The sequence below is a fragment of the Grus americana genome, chromosome 13, assembly GCF_028858705.1.
Source record: "Grus americana isolate bGruAme1 chromosome 13, bGruAme1.mat, whole genome shotgun sequence".
NCBI classification, from domain to species: Eukaryota; Metazoa; Chordata; class Aves; order Gruiformes; family Gruidae; genus Grus; species Grus americana.
In genome coordinates, this window is record NC_072864.1 from 19,992,346 (window position 1) to 20,013,346 (window position 21,001).

The window sequence follows — 21,001 nt, forward strand, 5'->3', positions numbered from 1 at the left end:
GCAGGCCTCAAATGTAATAACTTTGTAAAACAATATGTATAAATTTACTTTCTGTAGAGAGTAAGGCACCTTTTGCGGCTATTTTAATGGGAAGAAGCCAAGCAACAGCAGGACATGACAGCTAGATGAGTCGTGTGTACCTGAAATTAATCTGAAATTTTTAGCCCCAACTAGTGGCTCCTGCAAAGCTTTTAACTGTGAGTCACAGGAAGTCAGCTCACAGAGGATACTTTAATCTTTATATCATCCATTGTCAGGCAGAACACCTGGAAACATGATTTAAGTGGTAACTCTATGCACTACATCTATCTACCTTCCACTAAACAGGAAATGAGTTTGGTATTCTGATGCATAAGTGAAGTCATGGCTCTGAATTAAAACACATCAGATTGTCTGAATGCGGAAATTAACCACCTGATTGAAAGTGTGCCTCATAAATATTAACTCTAACTACACTGTAAAAATAGAAAGCATATGACAACATCTAGTTAATAAACAGATGCTGTCTCTTCAGCATGTGTTTATTACTCTTTATCCACTCCCATTTTCTTCAGGAATGTTTTCAGAAGATTGTCACTTGACTTTTCCTGTAGTGAAATTGTATTTTTCAAATAAAGACCAGAGCCTTGGAGTTTGCAGCTTGATCCTAGCGTGTGTGTTCATGTGCTAATCTTTATGTGCTGAGCTGCTTTCAGGCTTAAATCCTGAAAGATGTACTTAAAATGGAGATTGTATGTTACTAAATAAGCCTTGATTTGCAAAGGAAGAGTGAAGGAGAAAATCACAGTCAAAGAATGGGCTAAAAAGGAGCTGGACACAGTTGATCATAATCCAGTGCTGGCAGTAGGGATTATAGTAAAAATGTTACCAGTCATATTAAACTGGTAATGGGTTGCTCTCATAGGAATCTCTTTGAATATTTAAAGCCAGTGGAGCAGAGTTATGTGATTACGACTTCCCAAGATGATAGTAAAGTCTGTAGAGTATCCCTGTGCAATTCTAAAATCTACGAATAAAACTTACCTCACTTAATTACTGCCCAAGCAAAAAAGCTGGAGTTGACCTACATGTCTGAGAAAATAATTAAGAACTCTATAATGTGCTTGTAATTTCTGGTATCAGAGGAAGGTATTTCTGAGTTTTCCTATGATGCTGCCTGACAGGTGTCAGTGCCGCTTGATTCTTTGCTTTTGCTGTTAGGAAAGCAGGTTGAGCCTTGCTAGCAGATCTTGCTAGCTGTTAACAAAACAAAAAACCCTAAACTGTCTGAATGTCTTATGTTGATGCTGGTACTGGTAATGAGGTAGCTGTATTTAATGAAGCATTCTTCAAATTAATTATTTATTGCTTCTTTTTGAGAGGTCTTGTCTTAATGCCAGTACTTAAAATTTCGTTTTAGTAATGCTAGTTGTCAGAGTACTTGGAAATTGTATGTAATTGTCACTCTTCAATGTTGTTTTACAATAATGCTGTTGAACTTGTTTAGCTATGAAGAGTGTATTCACAGTATTCAAGAATTAAAATAACGTTAATGCAGCTTATCTTGAAAAAATTGTTATACAACAATATCAACATAATTCATTGACACATTGGGTAGGGTTGGCCCTAACATACAAGTAATTTCAGTGTGTTTCTTATTCACAATACGTTTATATAATAAACTTATTAAACTGGAGCTTTATGTAACAGTCCATCAAAATATACAGCAATAGCTAAATTAAATATGAGTGATAGTAATAGGGAAAAAGAGAAGGAAATAAATAATGGAAAAAATAGTGGTAGTAAAAGTAATATTAAATTTGGATGGGAGAGCTGATGAGATAAAAGTATGCAGAGTAGAAGGTGGTCAGTGTAAGGAAATGAGCAGTTCAAGTGCGATCACATATGGTGTCTTCATCTTAAAAAGACTAACAGATACATAAGAGATCTTATTAGACATTCTCTGTTTTTTTTAGGGATTCTCTACTCTAAAATACTTGAACATGAATGTGTAGAAAGTGAATGTCTATGCTGGTGACCTTTTAAAGAAGAGACAACATTTGACCTGAAAACTCTATGCCGGGGTTCATTGTCTATTATATTGTAAAATGCCAACCAGAGCTTATGCTGTGGGATTTTTGTTATTTATTTATTTGTTTATGCCTTCATACTACAGTTTTTTGCTTATGCTTATACTCTTTTAGTTTTATTTTCCTTACAGCTTATGCTGTGCAAGTGTTTGCATGCACAAATGGGCATCCAGGCATGCAGGGTTTAGTAATAACCAATAATAATAGCATTGCACCTCTTTTGTCTGTACTGTAATGGCAGTGTGTGTTCCATTAGCGCTCTGATTGCAGTGCTCTTCTCAAGATTCCTGTTTTTTGCTGCTGGATTCTGAAAGCACTTGATCAATTGATCTTGGAAATGGGCTGAGGTTTTTCCCAAAGCCTTTCGTACTCACTATCAGCAGGTGACATTTTTAACGCTTATCCTATCTGTAAATCACTGAAATAGAGGTGGAGGAATCAACAAGTGTTTGATGATTTTTATTGAACCACAGAATCAGGAGTCTATATGTAAACAGAAATTTCCTCTTTCTGCAGTATTTGTTTATAAAGCTAGGTGAATAATACAAGGATCTCAGTAGGACACTGAGTGCTTTTCCTTGCAGTCAGTAAATAAAAGTATCTTTTTCTGCTTTCTGGAAAACTCCCTGTAACATATGCCTTCAACCTACCTAATTTTTTAAACTATTTTGTGTGGTATATTTTACCAGTATTGCTTCTCCATTCTGTGATGACTATAGCCATATAAATTGATTCTGATGGGCATTATTATTATCAGAGGATTCTAGACAGTTTGTGGCTTGTCTTGAATGATGTGTATAAGCAGGACACTGTGTCATACAAAGACATTTTTTGTCAACCCCTAAGTTTAAGAATGCAAATCCAGGTTCTTTTGTTAAGGAAAGCAGCAAATTGTAAACTCAAGATGTGCTTGCGACTGATGTCTGAGAGCGTTGATAAAGTGAGAAACCAAAGAAGTTTGTAAGGGAGTAAGAAGCTCTAGAATTGTTAGCCTCTGGTAAGTCAGCTTCTGGCAAGACAGGAAAGATTATGATAACTAGAAAAGAAGAATGATCTTTTCCCCTCTTGTCTCTCCGCTCCTCAAGAAAATAAATGCTACTTCAAAGGTAAAAGATAAAAGATAAATCTTGAAAATTTCTAAATGAGGATTTTAAAATGAAAATATATTGGGTTAAGATGAGAGTAACTCAGAAAAATAACAGGACTATTGCTGTTTGAGTTAGGATTATGTGTATGTGTCTGGAAATACGTGCTCCCGTGTAAGAGAACTGATTACAATATTGCAGCATTATAGGACTGAGATTTGGGGATCTTTTTGTGACATGAGAAGACACAAGTCTCAGAGTCATTATTTGGTATTATACTTGGCATGACTGTATGTCAAGGCACTCTGAGTCTAATTGCACAAAATACCAGACAAGGTTTGATCACTTATCGTGGTTTAACCCCAGCCAGCAACTAAGCCCCACACAGCCATTCGCTCACTCCCCCCCGGCAGGATGGAGGAGAGAATCGAAAGGGTTAAAGTGAGAGAACTTGTGGGTTAAGATAAAGACAGTTTAATAGGTAAAGCAAAAGCTGTGCATGCAAGCAAAGCAAAACAAGGAATTCATTCCCTGCTTCCTGTTGGCAGGCAGGTGTTCAGCCATCTCCAGGAAAGCAGGGCTTCATCACACATAATGGTTATTTGGGAAGACAAACACCATCACCCCCAACGTCCTCCCCTTCAGTCTTCTCCCTGCAATTTTATATGCTGAGCATGATGTCATATGGTATGGAATATCCCTTTGGTCAGTTGGGGTCAGCTGTCCCGGCTGTGTTCCCTCCCAACTCCTTGTGTACCCCTAGCCTACTTGCTGGTGGGGTGGGGTGAGAAGCAGAAAAGGCCTTGACACTGTATAAGCACTGCTCAGCAATAACAAAAACATCCCTGTGCTATCAACACTGTTTTCAGCACAAATCCAAAACATCGCCTCATACTAGCTTCTATCACGAAAATTAACTCTATCCTAGCCAAAATCAACACATCACTAAGTAAGACAATATTAAGACTGGTGGATAGAACCCACATAAGAAGGGAGAGAGGTACTTACAGCCTATTTCTGTAGATTCACAGATTATGGAATATAACTAGAAGATATTTACAAATGTCTTCTGTGAAAGACTTTTATATAAAGATCTGTGATCATATAACATCCCCAGTTGGGGCATATTTTTATTTGGGAATGGTAAAGGGAAAAAGCATAAAGAGTTACTTAGTATATAAAAAGAAAGGATGATGTGGTAAGTAGGTGACCATATGAAGAATATCTGTTAGGAGAAAAATTCTTGAAGTTGATATTTTTCCTACTGCTTTTTCCTCAACCCTTCACAAATACATCCATTTTCTTTCTAAGTATGTGTATGGATAAGAGGCTTGTACTAAGTGAATCACCTTTTTGGTTGGTGGGGGTTTTTTTTATATTTTAATAGTTCATATTTTAAAGATGTTTGCAAAAGCACAGTTTTCTTTCGATATAACCTAATTCTATTTATAACACCAGCTTGATATAAAAATATTTAAAAAGGACAACAAATACGATAAGAAAAGATAGTGAATTTTTGAAAGTTTCAACTAAGAATGCAAAAGGCTAGTAGTAAGGAGTGTTAGACCCAAGTTCAAATCTGGAGTTGCAATGTGACAGTTCCAAACTTAGCAGCTGGTGCTTATCTGTATGTCTGACAGAGCAAAGCTTTCACTTCAATAACACATACCCTAATCATTCAAATGTTATTTACTTTATATATGCATTAGGAAAGACCCTTTGCAGTTGAAGTCATTATTTTGTAATCCTTTTAAGGCGAACTGTGTGCTTGCTGGTCCTCTGACCTTTATCCTAGCCTGTTAGGGTAAGCGCAGTTGGGTAAATGACAGCAAAGACTTGCTGGCAGCCTTAAATAAGAATCCCTCCATAATACAAACAGATGAAAGGTGATGCAGGTGTATTTTGGAGAACCCTACTGTTATACTTTTGTTCCTGTTGTTTAGTGATATTCAAGCGTATTTGAGTGCTGCTGCTTTCAAAAACTGCTACTCTTTCAAAAATTGGAGATTTTGCTTCCTCCTTGCATATTTCTCTGAGTGATTTTACTGTCTTCTGCTGTATTTTGGAGGTGTTTAGACTAATATTTGCTATGGGCAGTGCTGTATGCTGGAGCAGTTTGTGCTAATATTTCTTAGACAGTGGGGAGAAAACCCACCTTCTAACTGGCATGTTGGTCATTGATCCTATCAAGGACAAAAAGCTAACTGACCAGGTTGATAAATCAATGGAGAAAGTGGGGAAAGTGAACAGATCATTAGTTAAATGACTGTTGTGGGCTGATACTGGAGAATTTAAACAAGAGATGCTTTGAAGAGATTGTTTGAAAAGATAATGGTGAAAACTAGCTGAGGTTGCTTGAAGAAACTAAATGTTGTACATCAACAGCTTACTGGTATTGTAGCCCCGACCATTGCTATGAGAACTTTTTGGGTGGTGTTTCCACCCTGTCATTTTCTCCCTGTGATTCTTCAGAGAGTGTTTAAGGAATGAACAACACAGTGTCTTAAGGACAAAGAGAAGGACTTCAGTCTGTGTTCTACTGTCTACTTCAAGGACCGTTTCATGTAGTTACCTTGTCCAGAAACTGTATGGTTGAGAATATCCCCACTAGGTGAGCGCTCTTGATAAGCCTTTAACTGAGCTCTGCCAGTTCCTTTGAAAGTGTACCAATGCCTGTCTACAATGGATGAACAAGCCTGTGGGGTCAACAAGGTGGCACAATTTTCTGCAGCCTTGTGAAGTGATTGTCAGAGTATCTTTAAACATCCAAGTCCAGCTAGTTTCTTGCTCATGTTATCAGTTGTTTTGAATTCTAAACTCTAAAGTTAGGTTTTGGTATGAACTGTCTGGCAAAGGTAGGTGTCTAGTTCAGAGGTTTCCTCTCTGAAGTCTAGGTGCCTAAAGGCTAAGGAATGAAATGGCTTTCAGGTATCTGTAAGAATAGAAGTTTTCTGTTAGATCACAGCCAGCTTCTTCACCTGTCCAGGACATCCTTAGAAATGATTCCTTCATCTGTCTGTTTTTCCCCATACTCCCTTCCAATGCAATGCTTTAGGTGATAGGATAATATAGCTTTAAAGCACCTGAGATTAGATACCCTTCTGTGACCACATGTAGGAGACTAAGATATGAAAATGAATTGCAACTCATTGCACTCCTATAACTAGGTAAAAGAGAGCACAATATGTCTCAGAACACAGAAAGAAGGGTGAAATAAGATTGATTATTTTTTTTTTAAGGAAAGATGTGGCAGCAGTATGATAATGATCTTGTACTCAGATTCTTCATCACTCAGATATGCTGCAAGAACTGCCATTGTGAAGCAGATTAATGTCACAAAAAGGTAGTGTCAAACACATTACCTCTTTCTTTTCATACAGTTTTAAAAACACTATTTCACCCAAGCTTGTGTACTTTTTGTGTAATTATTATTATTCTGTACAAACTTTATTTTAGTGAAACATAAATTTGAGGAATAGTTCACACTTTCATTTAGTGAAAGCTGATCTTTAAGGCAGCTGGAATACCCATTTTAAAAGCAGTGCCTATATTTGGAATATGTATTCTTTGGTTGTTGGGAATTAAATACTCCTTTGAAAGATACGATTCTCTGCAGAGTCCTCATTAGGCTTTACCTGAACAGTTGAGCAAGGTTTATTTATTTTTTTAGAGTCCTACTTGAAAAATCATCTGCCTGAGAATAAATTTAAGCTATACAAAAGGGTTGAGTTAAAAGGCTTAGATCAAAAGAAAATAAAAAAGGGAAAAGCATCTTTCTGGATCAGTCTTCTAAATTGTTTTTGGGGGTCTACAAATGAAAAGATAGGGAAAGTATGTGTATATAGATAAATATACGTGTGTGTGTGTAAGTATATGTATTATATAAATGTATTGCATAAATATAGATACATATGTATTTTTACATATTCCATGTAAAAAGTAAAAGCATACATGTACAACTTTGTACATTTTTAGGGAATGATGGACTGACCTAGTGTTTTCTTTAGATTTTTTTTTTCAGTACAGATGTTGCAAGTGCTGCTCCTGACTCTTAAAGCCTTCTGAGATTCAAAATAACCTGTTAGCTATGCTTGCATTTGTATCACATGGTAGTTAACTGTGTTAGCAGCAACTGTATTCCAAGCACCCTGTGAGGATCCACTTCTGCCTCTAGAAACTGATTTAAGCAAATAATTTTGAAAATGGTCTCACTTAACATAGCTCTGCTGGCAAGTGATGCCTGGTAAGAATGGAACAGATTTTTTCATTTTTAATAGAAGTGATTACTGTAAAATATTTCAGTAGTGACCTTGAAGAGTGAAGTGGATCAGTTTTCAAAGGCTGACATTGGCAATGGATTTTGGGATACAGTCCATATCTATTGCAAATTACATTTGGTCTCAGTCCAAAAGTGATACTAAACCTTGAAAATAAATTCCCCTCTAGTAACTCAGTTCATACAAAATTTGTATTTCCTTTTTATATACATTTTCTCCCAAAGATAGAACCTACATCCAGTAACATAAACTTTGATGTCTACATGTACACACTTCTCTAGTAGGAAGTCCGTAGCTGAGTTAAGATCCTTAAGGCTTGCATGTCATTGCCTGTCACCCTAGTTAGATACACTTACCTTAAAATTGAATATTTTGCAAATTAATGATTCTACTGAAAATCTCTTGAAAGTGGTGAAATGCTTGGGAATTTCGTAGAATTATTTTTCACAAGAGATTTCTTTCAGAAAGGTTAGGGGTTTTTTTAATGACAGCTTTCATTTTAAAATGTCAAGCTAACTGGACAGTAATACTAATTTGCAAAAATCAAACCAGTATGTTTCTACAAAACTCTGCTAGTTTGATTCTTCATTGTTATACTGTTTACTCATTCAGTCATAGCCAGTGGATTCAAGACCATGAAAAAGGACTTATATTCCTAAATACTTTTTTCAGGCACATGTCTTTTTGTCACATCTTGGATTATTTGGCTTTTAATCATAATTCTCCAGGACTTGTGCTTTTGTTCTGATGATATCATAATTCTCCAGAACTTGCGCTTTTGTTCTGATGATGACAGAAATCTTACTGCACCCTGTAAAATGATTCAGTGGATTGTTTTACACATTTGTTGCATGCATATGATGCACGCTTCTTCCAGATCTTCCTTTAGTTAGCAGAAGCTGTACAAATGCTTTTTTTGTCAATGTTATCAGGGGCTTGCATAGTGGTAACATTTCAATTTGTAAAGTGTTGATTGATTGTTTTACCATATGTTGCTGGGTTATAGGAAGGCAACCTAATTATTCTTTTGCAAATCCCATCATCGACCAGTCACTGAACTTCACATCAATCAGCATTGTAGTGAGCAAACTTGGGGGGGAAAAGTGAACCAACAGTGTGTAAGTATTCTTTAGCAGCTGCTCACAGTGGGTATGATAGCTTGGTACTTTCTTGCCCATGTAAGCTTGTGAAGAGTTTTTTTACTGGTGCAAAGTTTGCTTTTCTTCTTTGTTGTTGTGGTTTCTCCTTCCACTACCATTTGTTTTCAAGAAGTTGTCATGTTCCGTTTGATTTTTTTTTTACTTTATTTTTAATTTTTAAAAAATGTATTTCTGTTGGCCTTGCTGGAATAGGTCAGCCTGCATCTGGAAGGCATGGATAGGGTTGTTACCACCGCTACAAACTGGCATAGAGTTGTCAGAGCCCTGTAAGGTAAGATGGAGTCTTATTTGTGCTACTGACTTCTAAGGAGACCAGAAAATCCCAGCTTGGATGCTTGGTGTGTGAGGAGGGGTACATTTCATTCTTACTTCCAAGAAACTGTACATCTATGTTGCTGTTTTTGTAGAGGAGGAAGGAAGCACTGATTTGTAATGTTGGAAAAAGTCAGAGCTGTAACACAGAATGACTGCCCTGGTGGCTTTCTGTCAGACATTTTTAGAGGCATTTGAGCACCAAACTGTTCTTTGTGCCTTTTAAAAATCCCTCCTGTGAAAACAAAGGTGGTTCAGAAAAGCTTTTCAGTTGGAAAGCCTTTGATAATACTTCATACTGTTTTCACAATTTCAGGACAAACATTCTTAATCTAATAGCTGCTTGCTTACAAATAAACTCATGCTTTCCCAAATACATTCTTAATAATGAGGAGGCCATAATGACCGTTTGGATACCTGATCAGGATCTCTGAAAAGGATGACTTGTACCCTGAAAGAGATGCCTGACAGAGACTAGTGCTTTAGTTCCTTGTTGGCTGCTACATAAATGTGTATTAAATTTTCTAGCGTGCATCTCCATATTTATTGCAAACTGGATTTGGTGCTTTTCTTCAAATGCTTCCTTACTAGCTTATTCCTAGCTTCTAAACCATTTGGCTTGATCTATGTTTTGTTGGCATCATGTCTTAATGGTGTTTTTATGTAGTCATGGTTATCTATCTGAAAGTTCTTATCAGTCTTGAACTACACATTACCAGCATAACTTCCATGAATGATTATAATATGTACAGGAACAAATGCTACTCTTGGGCTATGAACTCAGTTTCTTAATACAAAATCTGTTCTGTTGTTTGCTTATATTGCATGTCATGTAAGGGGGTCCTATGAGGTCAGGACCTCACTATGCTTGCTGGCCTATTGACGTGTCATTAAAAGACAGTTGTTCCTGCAAAAAGGCATAAAACCTTTGAGGACAAGATATAGATCATAATAATAGTGATGAAGGGTTGTTCTTCCTGTATTTGTCAAATACTCCTCTCCACACAAAAATACATCTTGGTGGCCACTTTTAAGATCATCATGTCCAAATAATGTTGCTTTTTTGTATTGTCAGGATTGCACGTAGTTTCAATAATCATTTTACTTCTGGGAGAGAGATATGTTGCATTTATGCCTTTGTTGTTTAATAGTTAGAGCTAGCTTAATTTTCTGATTTTAGAGCTTGTTAGCAAAAACTGCATTTGAAAATGGTATTTTTCATTTAGTGAAATTGTATTAATGGGGCTAAAACTTGCTCAATAACTGCATGACATTTTGCAGAATTTTATAATTTTTATATGCCATGTGGCATCAGTTTACAGTACTTGGTGTCCTTTTTAAGGAGTGTAAGATTAGAAGGGACCATCTGGGTTATCAAATACAAAGCCCTCACAATTGCAGGCAACAGGGAGAGAAACGGAGCTGGTGCAGAAAGGCCCACAGAGTATTTTTCTTCATGTACCCTCATGTATTGTCTTGCCAAAGACAATAAAGATAAAGCACTTCCCAAAACGTTAAAACAAAGTAAAAAAAATATTTTTAATTAAGAAGAAAGTGAACTACTGTTTCAGGTTTTATTATGGCCAAGAAGAAAAGCTAAAGTGTAATGAATTGCATATAAATTGTGGGAAAAAAGAAAGCACTTACAATTAACTGAGAACAGGATTCAGAAGACTTGAGAATTTTTGCACTTATTGCCAACTACATTTCTGAAAGCAAAAATGAGCCACTACTTGGCACACAGGCTGCGTATAAACCTCTTACCAGTTTGGAAGGGACATCAAGGCTATTGAAGAATGGCTAGCCAAAGCACAACTCTATCATTCATACCTACAAGGAACATGTCATTTCATAGTATAAATTATCTTCAAGATGAATATAAGCTAACAGTTATGAAAACATGGTCTAGTAATGCAGCTATTCATTGTAAGCAATTTTTAGTGGGTTGATTTCAAGTTAATTTGGAAAAACAGCATCTTTTGTTCAGAGAAAGAAACTGCATGTGTTACCATAACATTATGCAGATCAGCACCCATTACATTAGCATTTAAGTTGATTTTAATAGGAGGAGGTTTTCAGAGCCATAAAGGGGGCAGTCAGTTGTTTAGTTCCTTAATGAGTTCAAAAGAGTGAGATTCTTGTTTCTGTCTTAGCGTCTTTTGAAAGACATGCCTTTTTTCCATATTGGGAGAAAATGAACAGGTGAGTGTATACTCCATGTCTTTGGAGTTTCTTAATCCACAGGGACACATATTATATTGAATTCATCTCCACAAGAGATTTACATATGAGGGAATTTTCTCTTCCCCAGCCTTTTCTCCCTTGGGATCTCTATACACTGTAGAGAGAGATATTCCTGCTGAATTTTAGGTATTTTCTATTCTTATTATCCGTGATTATTTTTAATTCTTTTCTGTTGTTTTTAGGAAGATTTTATATCATAAACTAAAAATACATTGCCCTTGTCTGAATGAAAGAAATAATTTAAAACTATGGAGAAGGATGGACTGGCAGTATTAAACATGCATATACGCACTACAATAAATCTACCAGCTCATTCCTACAGCTCTTACATGAGCGATTATAAAACAGCTTAACAGTTCTGCTAGTCAGTGTTAGTATATGCAAATACATACATGAAAGTTCATGCACACCTACACACTAATCATTTCATACAGATGAAGTCTTAGGTGAGGAAAGTCATGAGCATGGTTAGCATGGTACAGAATAAATAACTTGACGAAAAGTTTTATAACACTACTACTTATTTTTTGACATGCCTCCCAGCTCCTGCCTTTTGGCTTCGTTACTGTCGTGCTTAAGTGTCATGATCTGCTCCTATGGGACATGTAACACAGTTAGGACTGGTGGACAAATTCTGTCTTTGGATCTGTACAGCTCCTACTTGCTCAGAATTGAGCTGCTCGGAGAAATGCAAGGATAAAAGCTGTCCTACAAGAGTAAAATATGCAAGGAAAGACTGAAAATGTGGCTGTTGGTCTGCTGTTGCCTGCAACTGTGTATTACCATTGAGGGTGCCTGATCTATTGAGGTGTTAGAAGCAAATTGTGCTTGAGTAATAGAAATTCTAAAAGTCAGGATAGGTTATCATAACTATATTCTTAAACTGCACATGCTTATAGATTTTAAGTTATTACATTTCTGGCTGTCTGTACAGATGATTCAGGTCACTTTGGTGTATCTTGAAAGGATTTTCAGTGTTACCTTCAGATGATTTTCAGTGATACCTAGAAAAGAAGTTAGTTGATCTTGGAAAAAATAAGTATATGCATTAAAATGATTTTTTTTGTTGTTGTTTTTTAATTATTGTTTATTATTAAGAGTCAGTAACTAAGATCATCTCCTCTAGCTCTTATTTACGTATAGCTCAGGTAAAGCTTTATTAATTTGATTAGGGATTTTGCCTAGCAGAGATAGTAAGATTTGTTTCCAAGTGTCATGATTAATTTATATAGTACCCATACTTATTTAATTTAGGTAATAACAGAAATTATCTAAAGACATTTAAAATGCTTTTTAAAATTATAGTAATATACAGTTAGAACAGTAGGATAGAAAGTTATTTAATAACTTCGTAGATGCAAACAGAAATTTTAATTAAAATAATTTAGGTTACCTCATGCTTCCATAAAGTCAGCACACAAAACAGGAAGTACAGAACACTAGATAATAAATTCCAGAATGTTAAAACAGGTGGCAATTAAAAAATAAAGCAGAATAAATAACAAAAATGCCAAAAAAAAATTAAAAAAATCGCTGTGTATTTCTTCAGTGATTGTAGAGCTCTGTCTTTTCCTTCTTTATGCAGAACATTTCCGTCAAGGCCAGTTCTTTCCTAACCCTTGCAAAGAAATATACCACTACGGAAATAGAAGCAGATAGTTTCATCTCTCATACACTGCGTAACCTCAATATTGGTAGAGGGGTTTTGCCTGTTACTATCTACATCTGTTGTAAAAACTGTACTGTTGGAGAAAAAATTCTGCTTAGCATTTCCAGTGCAAGCACGTACAACAACAAATCTGACAAACAATGCACACTACTGAACAATTTAAAAAATGCGAAATAGCATTTAGTACAGAATTTTCAAGTGATATTTTAACAGCATTGCTCTTGTGAAAGATAGGCATCAATCATGCTGGTTAAGCAAGCAGTGTTTTTTCCTTTGTTGGGAGTTTCTTGCATTATTTTTATGAATATAATATTGGTTGTCTCTTTATTGTTGTTTATTGTTTCATGTTGCTTTGCTATTTGCATTCAAAGTGTTATCTCTTGCTAAGTTCACATCTTATGTCTTCAGGAGACAAGGAGTAGCTTTAAATAATCCTTTTGACAATATTTAGTAGACTGTGCTGAGTGCTAACAGTGCTTTGAATTTTATCTCCAGTATCTCAGGGTGTGATACCAGATATGAGTTGAGGAGTTTCAGCAGACTTAGAGTGAACAAACCTTCTTTGGTTAAAAATAAAATACCCAGAAATTATTGAGAGGGACACTGCAGCAGACAGAACCCTTTTCCTTAGAAGATAATGAGACTAGGATAAGTTGGCCCTAACATTTATGTTTTCCCTCAGTAATATATAGGAAAAATTTGGAAAAATTCCTTTCTTTTAATTCTTTCTTCTGTTTGCTATATTCCCACGTGCAATTAGACAGTATTAATTTCAAAAGAGTCGTTCTGAGTCTCTGCACTACACAATGGTCTTAGTTCTTGTTGTAGCTGAAATGCTAGCTGGTTGCCTTTGCTGAGAAACTGTTGAATGAGGGTTCAGTTACCTGGGGCATTATGACTCAGGGAATGATGCAATTCTACCTCAAGGGTCTGATCATTCTGGAGATGCATTTCTAAGAGCCCTCTAAAGATTTTTAGACTGCAAAGGTGAAGATTACCTTACAAGAGACATAAAGCCTAGCTGAAGAAATATGAAAGATAATTGTAGCTTTTGTGTAGCAGCAGATAGGCTGCCTGGATGAACCTGTTCTTTCCCTTAGTCTTTAGGTCTTTGGAACTGATGCTTTTTGATCCGTTTGTAATGACAATTCATTGGAGGACTCCAATGTGGGTCTTTACAGTAAATAATATATTAATATGCTGAATGCTTCCAAATGGATGTTTGGGGTGTGTGTATGTATTTATTTTGTCAGAAAATTCTTTTGGTGGGTGGCCAAATTGATGTAAAATTAAGTAGATAACAGTACAACTTTAAATAGTTATGACTGCTATGAGCTACTCTTGGTATGAGCTTTCTCTGTGAACCAAGTATAGCATCTATCTTTCGTGTATTTTGCATTTGTACTGACGTAATGATTCTGAACTTAGAATCAATAAGCTGAGAGTGAATTAGTCATTATACATGAGTATTGTGTTCTTTCCCAGGGAATTTAATCGGTAACACCATACGCAATTAATTTGAACAAATCTAAGCATGTTACAACAGGAACAGGAGCAGGCATATATTCGTAACAATCAGGCAACACCTATATTAACTGTTCAGATTATAATTTGAATTAAAATTCAAGTGAGGCCCATTTGCCTTTAACCAGTTTCTTGGAAATAATCACTGCTGAAGTACATATTGAGCCATTTCATTAACCTTTAAAAGAATGCCTCTAAGTGTTGCTCCTTGGCTGAGATGTTAATATGCTAGTCATGCTGATGACCTGCTCACAAAAGCTGAATTACCAGCTGCATTTGCATTGATCTACAGATGAAGAGTGCTATTTTAGGGCTGAGTGTTGTTCTCGAACCACAACTGTATATACTTATTGGAGTGATAATACAACAAACATTAATTATGTTGATGAAAATGTGTCCATTTTTAATTTGGTGAGTATGAAATATATCTTTTTATATATATGATGGCAAATCTTATACAATGAATAATAATTTGTCCATCAAAGACACCAAGACAGACAGTTACTGCACTCCTAAAGCTTGTGGTGTGAAGGTGTAAGACACAGGGCAAGAAATTAAGTGATGTCAGTGGGGAAAGTTGCTTGACTAGCATTACACAGTTGATTGTTGCCTCAAAGAATAAAATTCTTGTCTATTTTCAGAGGCCAGCTTGTCTTCTGATATGCTGACTGGCTGCAGGCTCACTAGCTCATTGGTCTCCTGATTAGTGAGGTGCCTCCCTAACAAGCTGTGCCTAAATTCAAGGTCTAACACAGCACGGAGCTCAGGCAGGTAAGTCAGCTTGGACTGGGAAATTGAACAGTGAATGAGGAGGTGCACACAGAGGTCCAAGAGCTCGCCTAGGGGCAGGTGACAGGAGCATGAACGTGCTTTGCTTTGTGTCGCTGTCCCAGCTCCTGCTGCTCTGCTGCTTATGTTGTGCATGGGCAAGGAGACGGTCAGGGCACATTTGAATTGGGATCACGGATGATTCAGAGATGTCAGAAAGGGTGAAGCATATCTAGAAGTTTGTGAATCAGCACTTTGTCCTATATTGGCTGCCATAACCTGGTCTTTACTCTAGTCATCAAGTTTTTCCTACCAGTGCAATAAAGAAAGTAATACAAGTTATTTTGAATTACAGTGTTAGGCTGTTCTGTAGGTCACCCTTTAGTCCTGGCATGACAGTTCAGTTAGTGGTAATGACAGAATTAAAAACTGTCTCTTTGAGATGAAAGCTAGTGACACGAGACACATCTATGGTTCATTCTTGTAATATTTCTCTTTAATTTAGCATGTATTGAAGGTAGGGTTTTAAATCTAAAAGTAGGTAAAAGTGCTACCTTGAAAGCAGTCATATGCTGTATAACTACGAATGAGTAGAAACAAGATGTATTAGCAGTACTTACATATCTGTGTGCATTAAAAGAAAACTGTGAAATAGAAAATGTTAGGCAGAGGGAAAAACAAGGCACATTGTAAGATTCAGGTTTCTTACTGTGTGAATGGCAAAGTCTTTTGTTGATGATGATCTGTTTTTTGTGTAGGAGTACCTAACCTGTTCCTGTTTTGGGAATTTCCATAAAGAAGTAGTAGTAGTAATAATAATAATAATACAGTTATACTCCCATCAAATAAGAAGACATAGAAGTGATTCGAAGGATTTTTTCAAGGGAAAGAAAGATGTGGTCACAGACCATAGGGAAAAAGAAATGGGGACATATATGTCCAATAGCTAGTAAATCACTAAAAAGTAGGGCTAACAGATTTGTATCGTAAAGCAAAACAGAAAGTTGTCACGTATCCTGCATTATGATTACTTTGAGTATTTGATAGGAACATTGCTTAGATTATCCTTTTATAAATAAGAGATTTTTTTTTCATTGAATTAAAGCATAAAGTCTGTCCTAGCCTCACCGTGTGAATCTGAAATTACAGTAGTTAAACCTCATCAGCTTGCAGCCTCCTCATGTGAGGCACAATATCAAATACTCCTCCTCAACTGTTTTCCCTGTGGTTGCTAGAGTTACAGCTGATGACTGCTACTGTATGTTGTACTTTCTGGGAAGTCTCAAGTGTGTTGCTTCAGACAGAGACCAGCTCTTTTATAGGTAACTGGAGAGTTCAGGCTGAGGGTATTCAGAATATAAATGTAATTTGTTTTTAAGAATCAGTGTGTATGCTGATGACAGGGATAGTTTGATGTGTGAGGGTTTGACTGCTCAGTACCTGTCTGGGAAACATGCTGCAGTCTGTAGTTTATGAGATTGCTTGTAAGGGGATACGATTTTTACATATCATAAAAATTACTTAATGGTGATAGCATTCTGTTTTGATTCTTCTGCTGACAGTATTTTAAAATGAAGCATTGTGTATTTTGTAGAAGCAAGCAAAGATATAGTTAGAGGAAAACTAACCGAAGCTTTCTTTACGTTGCAATTTGGAGAGATGACTGAATTAAAAAAAGCTAGTCCACTGAAGTACCAAACTACCAATATATAAGTACAGTTGGTAACCAAAGTATGCATGCTTTGTTGATTATTCTGATTATCCCAGAGATTATTCTTTTTCAAAAAAATGCAGTTTCTCTGATAATTACTTAAAGCATTTGGACACTGAAATCTTAGACTTACACAGCAAGCTGACACAATGTGATCAGTGGCATTCTAAGCTTTCACAATTTAAAAAGTGCCGTCACGCTGCTCTCCAAATAAAGCCAGAGGTTTATACGTTTGTAGTGATCAAAAGTGGTTCTTTGAGCCAAATGTATGCATGCAGAAGTCATTTGTTTTCAAATGTCCCATTCCCAGTCAGGAGTACGTCCAGAATGGTAAACATGATGTCCAGTCTTTGGATCAGTATACTTTAAAATCTAACACTGAGATCTGGTAGTGTCAGCAAGGGTCCATGTGGATGATTGCTGCAGAGATGGGATTTAAGAAAGGGTCATTTCATACAGTGGAATATAATCACTAAATTAATTTATAAAGCCTACCATATGCTTTGTTGAGGGCAACTTTTTATTTCTATTTGTAGTACTGCAAATTAAAACCTAGGTTTTTTATAGGTGAATTCTTTTTTTCAGATTCATGAGTCATCCATATCCATTTAAACTTCAAAACCCCAGTGGAGTAAGGATTGAGTTGTTCACCTCAGTGCTTCCTTTGGTTTGGGCTTGCAGGTGATATGTACACGCTGTCTTAATTCTATCTGAATTCTCTGCTCTGTTAGCATTTCTAATGTTGTTTTTAACACGCCATTTTTTGAATTGCAATCAAATTAAGGGAAAAAAGGTAACAGCAGATCTCCCTTGGAGGATTTTGTGGCATCTGACACCCACATCCAAGTCGCTTATGTCCTGGTGACAGAAGCTGGTATTCAACTGCTGTGGTATTAATTTAGTTTGCAGGTGGCATCACCTTTTGTGTATAGTAATAAAAGGGAAAGTGAGCATTTTTCATTCAATATTATTCAAGTCCTTTACTCTGGCATTTATTTTAAAATATAACACTGGTACTGTTGAGTATTAATCTGCATTTTCAAGCATATTGCTCGAAGCATATCCCAAGATTACAAAAGAAGGTTTTGTTCTGAGCGCCAACAGGAGGTTGCTTAGGAGGTCAGAAAAAAATTTTTTTATTTCTAGAGGCTTCCCCTCAGAAAGCCCATAAACCTTTCTGTTATTTCAACTTTTCTACTGAGAGCAACACAGTAGAGAAATATTTTGGCTTGAACTCTGTCCTATAGGGTAATCAGGATCTATGCTGTTAGAATAATACAAAGTTTGAGGTTCCTGATCTTTTTTCCTCTACCAAGTCAAGTTTTGCTTCAAAGTACTTTTTTCACATCGATGTTGCCACAAGTAGATGATGTGAGTTTCTTCAGAGACTGACACTGATTGTAGCTGACTGGAGAGTTAGTGTTTAGAACAGCATGGTTGAAAAGCCACAGCTAGTCTGAAAAAGGTTAAGACCTAGCTAAGTTACTTGTTGCAGATCAGTTGTGTAGATTTGTGGGTATGAGCTATTGTAGATGGACTTGGTGAAGAACTTTCAAAAGTGGGTCCTAACTTAAAAGAAATATTCAGTTTCCAGTGCATACTTGTTATATAAATATGTGTTATGTAACTATAGCAAGTAGCTGTAGTGTAGCTCGGTGAATGTAAATAGCTTACTAGAGGCCTAAGACAGTGAACAGCCAATACATGTTTTCCTGCACAGATCAATGTTGATTCCAGAAGCAGCTGTTTCCTTAAAACTTAATTGTCTGAGTTCTTTGCAATTGAAGAGAGGGATGAATGTGGTAAAACAAGGCAGCTGTTTGGCTTCCGAGAAATATTCACAAACATAGAATTGGGGCTTTTATTTGTTATTGTTCTGCTTTGTTTGTTTTTAGATAATGTTGCAGTACAGAAAATCCTGGGATGTAGAAGACGACTAATCAGTAAACCTGCATTTAAATAACAGTTGACTTCAAAGAGTGTCTTTTATACTGGAGAACTGTTTTTGGAACTTAAATGAATTTGCTTTGAATTTACTTAGCTTGTATTCATACCTTCCTTCTGTCAGTTCCTTGTAATTTCATTGATATATATATATATCAACTGTGTATTTAAAAACATAGTATAATGATGACATAATTAATATGCCAAGCAGCATGTGATGGAACCTTGACAGGTTTGTGGTTTACCAACAATAGCTTTACTAGATTAGGCTGGAGTTCTCAAACTGACCTACGTGAGTTGTTTACTTAATTTCTCATAATGCTGAAAATCAAGTTGCGTTATCAGCTGAGTGAGCAGCAAAGTCTTACTGTCTTCACTGCTTACCAGTTGGGCTTCTTTGCCTTAGTGGAGCCAGTCATAATTCTCAATTAGTTTCAGGATAATAACTTCAGAGAGTAATTTTGATCTCAGCTGCAAAGTTACTTCTTTAAATGCATAAGACAGTCTGAGATACAAAGGAAAAATTCTTCATTAGGAAAAATGGAACACAGAACAAAAAACCAGTACACAATCTTTTTTTTATTTTAGTACAAGAAGTTTTGTCTTTGGAAGGATGAAATGACTTAGTCTTGCATGTTCCAGTCTTAAGGCTTTTGCCCTGTGGTATTTCCCATCAAAACATATCAATAATCCTGTTAACCAGAACAAATAGTGTAACCAGCTGGTAGTACCTGCTTTCAGTGTCCTTTGCGAGTTCGGTGATCTCAGCCTGGACCCTGACCAGCTTGACACCACTTACTATGAAATACATCAGAAGTACTTAGGAACTTTGTGGTCGTTTTGGCTGTAGGGCTCAAGAGTGAATGAACATGGCTTGTAGATAAATGCCTTCTCTTCCCTCAGAAAAGGTCATTCATTTTAGGTTAACCGTATAGCTACCTTGTGGATTATTGCTGGTCCATGGATATCTCTGTGATAGCAGTCTGCAACTCATAGCTAAGGAAGTTATTTCTTTCGATTGTATTACAATGAGCTGTCCTTTTGGTTTGGAAAGTTTGGCATTTAATTGCATAGGTGCAAGTGGTTTCTTGTTACCTGTAGCCAAGAAGCACTGGAATTTGAAGTTCTACTTTGTGTGCTGTACTGTATAGCTCTATATCCATCCATGAGACTTCTGGTCTCTTGATTTGTCGTTTTAGCACATGTCAGAGTTATATAACAAATTAAGAATAAAAATTAAAGTTCTCTTTGGTGAGTTCCCTTCGCTAGAGGTAATCCAAAGGCTTTATTTCTTCAGTTTTGCTGGTACGTTTACTGCACATAGCAATAATTATCTGAGACAAAAATCTACTGTACTTTGACTCCCGTTGATAGTGAAGCTCATTACACCCCCATTATAATTATTACCCTCTTTATGTATACCTCGTTAACCACTTCAAAAGCAGGCATCCAGGGGATGCTGTTTTAAGAAACTATTTAAGTGATCAGGATGAATTATGTAAGATACTAACAGTATGTTCCCTCTACATCACTTCAAATCTTACAAAATTTGGGATGCATAATAATCAGAATTATATAAATAATGTTATTCTGTCTAACAGTGCTCTGATACTTTCCCAGTATGCATTTGCTCCACTAATGTGAATTTACCTCTGGGAATAGTCCTATTAAAAGCAATATGGGAGTACAAGCCATGGCCAACAAGCAAATGTCATCTCTACCTGCAATACTCAAGCAAAGTATGTCCTGCAAAGTGTAGCATAGGCAAGGGGCAGTTAGCAGAGGTAGAAATGCAACTAAGAGCTAATAAAGATCGCTTTTAAAAAAAAAAAAAAAAAAGACAAGACAGTTGCTGTTTCATCACTGAAGCTGTACCATTCACAACACAGACTCTTAGATATTGGAATGTGACAACTTCAGGTTTGTAGTGGGGATGAGATAACCCAAAGCCAAGGAGATGAAAAGTACCAGAAATTTTCTTTGACAACTGTCCTGTTAAATGCAGGAGATTAATGCAAACTTATACCAGAATATGAATTTCATTTCAGTGCTGATGAGCTTTACTTCCAAGATCATAACATTCAACATACAAAGCCCTGCTTTTCTAGTAAAGACAATTGGATTTTTCAGGAATGTATTTCTGCTCTACAAAATTACTCTTAAAAATTGAATTCTGAAGTGAATCACAGTGCAAAGTGAGTTTATGTAATGCCAGGACAAGACTATGTTGGTTTGGAA

At 36.4% G+C, this 21,001-nt stretch overlaps 1 protein-coding gene across 3 annotated transcripts in view; it reads left to right on the plus strand.

Moving 5' to 3' along the window:
• The window catches only part of SMPD3 (sphingomyelin phosphodiesterase 3), a 119,209-nt gene that overhangs the window by 50,572 nt on the left and 47,636 nt on the right, over positions 1 to 21,001 (plus strand). The window contains exon 1 of one of the 3 annotated variants that reach the window (XM_054840526.1): positions 8,846 to 8,862. The exons of the other annotated variants lie outside the window; for them this stretch is intronic. The gene's annotated coding sequence lies outside the window, so the exon portion shown is untranslated. Of the gene's footprint in view, positions 1 to 8,845; positions 8,863 to 21,001 lie in introns of those variants that run through there. 3 annotated transcript variants of the gene reach the window in all.